Below are 6242 nucleotides of genomic sequence, written 5' to 3' on the forward strand. Positions count from 1 at the left end.
TAAATCTACCCTCTTTCAGTTTAAAACCGCTGCCCCTTGTCCTGTCACTACAGGCCTTGGTAAAAAGTCTCTCTCCATCTTTCTTAAAAGCCCCCTTTATATATTGAAAGGCCACAATAAGGTCTCCCCAGAGCCTTCTCTTCTCCAGGCTGAACAACCCCAATTCTTTCATAGAAGAGGTGCTCCAGCCCTCTAATCCTTTTTGTGGTCCTCCTCTGGACTTGCTCCAACAGCTCCATGTCTGTCTTGTGATGGGGACCCCAGACCTGGACGCTGTACTCCAGGTGGGGTCTCACAAGAGCAGAATAGAGGGAGAGAATCACCCCCCTCGACCTGCTGGCCACGCTTCTTTTGATGCAGCCCAGGATACGATTGGCTTTCTGGGCTGCAAGTGTACATTGCTGGCTCGTATCCAATTTTTCATCCACCAATATCCCCAAGTCCTTCTCCACAGGTCTACTCTCTATACATTCATCCCCCAGTCTGTACTGATACTGGGGATTGCCCCAGCGCAGGTGCAGGACCTTGCACTTGGCCTTGTTGAACTTCATGAGGTTCCCATGGGCCCACTCCTCAAGGCTGTCAAGGTCCCTCTGGAAGGCATCCCTTCCCTCAAGCGAATGAGCTGCACCACTCAGCTTGGTGTCATCTGCAAACTTGCTGAGGGTGCATGCAATCCCACTGTCTATGACGTTGATGAAGATATTAAATAGTATTGGTCCCAGTATGGACCCTTGAGGGACACCACTCATTACTGGTTTCCTTTAGATACTGAGCCATTGACTGCAACACTTTGGACACGGCCATCCAGGCAATTCCTTATCCATCTAACAATCCATCCATCAAACCCATCTCTCTCCAATTTAGAGGTAAGAATGTTGTGGGACACTGTGGTGGGTTGACCTTGGCTGACCACCAGCTACCTACCAAGCCGCTCTATCACTCCCCCTCCTCCACAGGACAGGGGAAGAAAATAGCAGGAAAAGCTCATGGGCCAAGATAAGGACAGGGAGATAGAATAGAATAGAATAGAATAGAATAGATGGCTAAACAATTACCATCATGGGCAAAATAGACTCAACTAAACTTAATTTATTGCCGATTAATAACAGAGTAGGATAGTGAGAAAAAAGAACAGATCTAAAATCACCTTCCCCCCGTCGCGTCCCAAAGTTGGAGCGACTCAGGTTCGTGGATTTCCTTTGTCAGAATTAAGGTGAAACGACACCAGGGGAGTTCAAACAACAATCAACATTTATTCAACCTAGATAACCTTGCCCAAGTACAAGTGAACTTATCAACATGAACCTTGCAACATGTCGTTAAGCCACTGTTTGAGAAGAGAAGGGAGGTGTAGAAAAATGAAATGGAAAAAGGAACATGAAACTGTGTCAGGAGGAGAGCCCTCCCGTTGAGTCACGAGGTTCAGAGCAGACCCCCTTGCTTTCTGGACTCCTTCTCAAAGAGGAGCCCAGGGGCGGCTAGATCCACTCCTAGTCTCAGACTTGGTCAACGGTTTATGTTTAAAAGGATGAGGTGTAGGGACTGTGGAAAAGAGAGAAGGAAAAGAGGGAGAGAGAAAGAGAGAAAGAAAGAAAGAAAGAAAGAAAGAGAGAAGGAAAGGGTTTCACCAGTCCTGGGTCCGGCATTGGTCCAGCCAGTGTAGAGATCCAGTTCCAGAGGGCGCGTGCTGAGAACTCGTTCTCCCTTCTTTTATAGCGTGTTAGTCTATGGTCTCAACATGCGCAGTCCCATTCCCGGGGTTCTCTGGAATCGGTCGGAGAGCTTTGGGGGGGGTTCATCGCAGAGTTGCCTCTCTTTTTCTGCTGGCATGACCGCTTAAGATAGAAGCACAGTCCCATTCCCGTGGGGCTTCCTCCTCCAGGCGCATATGCTGTGCTCCTTCTCCTGGTCACTTAAGATAAGGAATTGCGGCTTTGGAGAAGCGCGGTCCCACCCTCCGTGGGGCCCTCTCCTCCGGCCACATTGTCCTGTTCACAAAACTCCAGCATTTTTACAGAGGCCATTTTCTCCACCAAAGTTCTTTAATGAATGTTTGAGACATTGACTATAATTTGTCAGACCATCACACCCCCATCCCTCCCTTCTTCCCAGGCTCAGCTTCACTCCTGACTCTTCTACCTCCTCCCCCAGAGCGGTGCAGGGCAGGTGGGGAGTGGGGATTGCAGTCAGTTCATAACAGTTCCTCTCTGATGCTTATTCCTCCTCACACTCTTCCCCTGTTCCAGCGTGGGGTCCCTCCCGTGGGAGACAGTCCTTCATGAACCTCTCCAGCGTGGGTCCTTCCCACAGGCTACAGTTCTTCACGAACTGCTCCAGCATGGATCCTTTCCATGGGGTACAGTCCTCCAGGAATGGACTGCTCCAGCATGGGGACACAGGACATTCCAGAAAACCTGCTCCGGCATGGGGTCCTCTCCAAGGGCCATTGTTCCTGCCAGGAACCTGCTCCACTGTGGCAACCCATGGGCTGCAGGGGGACAACGTGCATCACCATGCTCTTTACCATGGGCTGCAGAGGAATCTCTGCTCTAGTGGCTGGAGCACCTCCTCATCCTTCTTCACTGTCCTTGGTGTCTGCAGGGTTGTTTTCTCTCACATGTTCTCACTTCTCTCCCTGTCTGCAGTTTCTGTTGTGCAGCAACTTTTTTTCCTTCTTAAATATGTTATCACAGAGGCGCTACCACCATTGCTGATTGGCTTGGCCAGCAGCGGAGCCGGCTGGAATTGGCTCTGTCGGACATAGGGGAAAGCTTCCAGCAGCTTCTCACAGAAGCCACTCCTGTATCTCCCCCACTACCAAAACCTTGCCATGCAAAGCCAATACAGGTTTATGTGATAAATGTTTTGGTAGCAGGGGGGCTGCAGAGGAGGCTTCTGTGAGAAGATGCTAGAAGCTGCCCCTGTGTCAGACGGAGACAGTTCCAGCCAGCTCCAAAACGGACCCACTGCTAGCCAAAGCTGAGCCAATCAGCGATGGTGGTAGCGCCTATATGATAACATATTGAAGAAAGGGTAAAAAAAGCTGCAGAACAGCACCTGTGAGAGAGGAGTGAGAATATGTGAGAGAAACAGCTATGCAGATGCCAAGGTCAGTGAAGAAGGAGGGGGAGGAGGTGCTCCAGGCGCTGAAGCAGATTCCCCTGCAGCCCATGGTGAAAACCATGGTGACACTGATGCAGGTTGTCTCCCTGCAGCCTATGGAGGTCCATGGTGGAGCAGATATCCACCCTGCAGCCTGTGGAGGACCCCATGACAGAGCAGGTGGATATGTGCCCTGAAGGAAGCTGCAGCCTGTGGTGAGAGCCCATAGAGAAGCAGGCTCCCAGCAGGAACTGTGGCCCATGGAGAGAAGCCCATGCCAGAGCAGGTTTTGTGGCAGGACCCGTGGCCCCGTGGGGGACCCATGCTGGAGCAGTCCATTCCTGAAGGACTTCACCCCATGGAAAGGACCCATGCAGGAGCAGTTCTTGAAGAACCACAGCCCATGGGAATGACCCATGTTAGAGAAATTCATGAAGGACTGTGTCCTGTGGGAGGGACCCCATGCTGGAGCAGGGGAAGTGTCTGAGGAGGAAGGAGTGGCAGAGATGAAGAATTATGAACTGACTGCAACCCCCATTCCCCATCCCTCTGTGCCCCTTGGTGGGAGGAGGTACAGGAGTTGGGAGTGAAGTTGAGCCTGGGAAGAAGGGAGGGTGGGGGGAAGGTGTTTTTTAGATTTTTTCTTATTTCTCATTATCCTACACTGATATTAATTGGCAATAAATTAAATTAATTTCCCCTAGTCAAGGCTGTTTTGCCCGTGATAGTAACTGCTGCGTGAACTCCCTTTCCTTATCTCAACCCATGAGCTTTTTCATCTTATTTTTTCCCCTCTACTGTTGAGAAGAGGGAGTGATCGAGTGGCTTGGTGGGCACCTGGTGGCTAGCCAAGGTCAACCCACCACAAGTATGTCTTATTTTAAAGAGTTACTTAGATAGAACACATTATGATCACCCCAAGTATCTGTCATCTGAAATCATTCACCACTGTTTTCCCCTCCTATCAACCGTCACAACTGTGAGAGACTGAAAGAGTTAATGTCTCAAACATTGTGGTGGGGTAAGTTCTGCATAATGAGGAACGAACCACAACAAACCACAGGTGAGAAGTCGGTTAGCAACAGGGAGCGGAGGGCATGCCGGAGGGTGCGCAGTTCCATGTTCTGATACGCTGAGCAGGGCAGCTCACCATATATGGCCAGAGGTCATACAAAGTTTATTTGAGGAAGGGGCTCACGGCTGTCCGAGGGACCCTTCGCGACCACCACCCCCCAATGGCGCCTGCGCACAAGATCGAGAGTTACATAAGTCCTTACGGGCAGTGTGCAGTAGACCAAGAGGGGCATGATTGACGTGAGAAAAGGCGGGAACTGGGCTATAAAAGATGCCAACACGAGGAGCCCTGCACACATGCCCTCCGGAACTGGACCTCTAGACTGGATGGACCAATGCTGGACCCAGGACCGGTGAAATCTTTCTCTTTTCTTTTCTTCTTTCTCTCTCTGTCTCGCTCTCTCTCCTTTTTCATAATCCCTACACCTCATCTCTTTAGACAGAAAACCATTGACCAAGTGTGGGACTAGGGGGGAAGAGGTGCTCCAGGTGCCGGAGCAGAGATTTGCCTGCAGCCCATGGTAAAGACCATGATGTCACAGGTTCTCCCCCTGCAGCCCATGGTGGTCCACAGTGGAACAGATATCCACCTTGCAGCCTGTGGAAGACCCCACACCAAAGCATGTGAATGTGCCCAAAGGAGGACTTGTGACCCCATGGAGAGCCTGCAGTGGAGCAGGCTCCTGGCAGGAACTGCAGTCCATGGAGAGGAGCCCATGCCAGAGCAGGTTTTCTGGCAAGACCTGTGGCCCCATGGAAAGGACCCACGCTGGAGCAGTCTGTTCCTGAAGAACTGCAGCCTGTGGGAAGGACCCACGTTGGAGAAGTTCATGAAGGACTGTCTCCTGTGGGAGGGACCCCACGCTGGAGAGTGAGGAGGAAGGAGTGGCAGAGACGAAGCATTGTGGACTAACCACAACCCCCATTCCCCATTCTCCTGTGCCCCTCAGGGGGAGGAGCTAGAACAGTAGGGAGTGAAGTTGAGCCCAGGACGAAGGGAGGGGTGAGGGGAAGGTGGTTTTAGATTTGGTTTTATTTCTCATTATCCTGCTCTGATTTGATTTGCAATAAATTAAATTAATTTCCCCAAGTCAAGTCTGTTTTGTCCATGACAGTAATTCCTGAGTGATCTCCCTGTCCTTATCTTGATCTTTTTTCGTATTTTCTCCCCCTGTCTAGTTGTGGAAGGGGAGTGATAGAGTGGATTGGTGGGCACGTAGCAGCCAGCCAAGGTCAGCCCACCACACATATCCATTCACCTTCTTTTATAAAAGCTAGGTGAAGGAGGAAGGGGGGACATTCAGAGTTATGGTGTTTGTCTTCCCAAGTAGCTGTTACACTTGATGAAGCCCTGTTTTCCTGGAGATGGCTAAACAGCTGCCTGCTAATGGGAAGTAGTGAATGAATTCCTGTTTTGCTTTGCTTGGGCATGCAGCTTTTGCTTTGCCTATTAAACTGTCCTTATCTCAACTCACGAGTTTTCTCATTTTTACCCTTCCAATTCTCTCCCCCATCCCACTGTGGGGAGAGTGAGTGAGCGAGCAGCTGTGTGGGGTTTAGCTACCTACTGGGGTTAGACCATGATACTTGTCACCTACGGGATCATAACATATAACTTATGCATAATTTTATTTTCTTATTGTCGTGGTTTAACCCCAGCCAGCAACTAAGCACCACGCAGCCGCTCACTCACTTCCCCCCACCCAGCGGGATGGGGGAGAGAATCGGAAAAAAAAAGTAAAACTCGTGGGTTGAGATAAGAACAGTTTAATAGAACAGAAAAGAAGAAACTAATAATGATAATGATAACACTAATAAAATGACAACAGTAATAATAAAAGGATTGGAATATACAAATGATGCACAATGCAATTGCTCACCACCCACTGACCGATGCCCAGTTAGTCCCCGAGTGGCGATCCCTCCCAGCCCCACTCCCCCCCAGTTTATATACTAGACATGACGTCACATGGTATGGAATATCCCTTTGGCCACTTTGGGTCAGCTGCCCTGGCTGTGTCCCCTCCCAACTTCTTGTGCCCCTCCAGCTTTCTTGCTGGCTG

Source organism: Aquila chrysaetos (assembly GCF_900496995.4).
Source record: "Aquila chrysaetos chrysaetos chromosome W unlocalized genomic scaffold, bAquChr1.4 W_unloc_2, whole genome shotgun sequence".
Lineage (NCBI taxonomy): Eukaryota > Metazoa > Chordata > Aves > Accipitriformes > Accipitridae > Aquila > Aquila chrysaetos.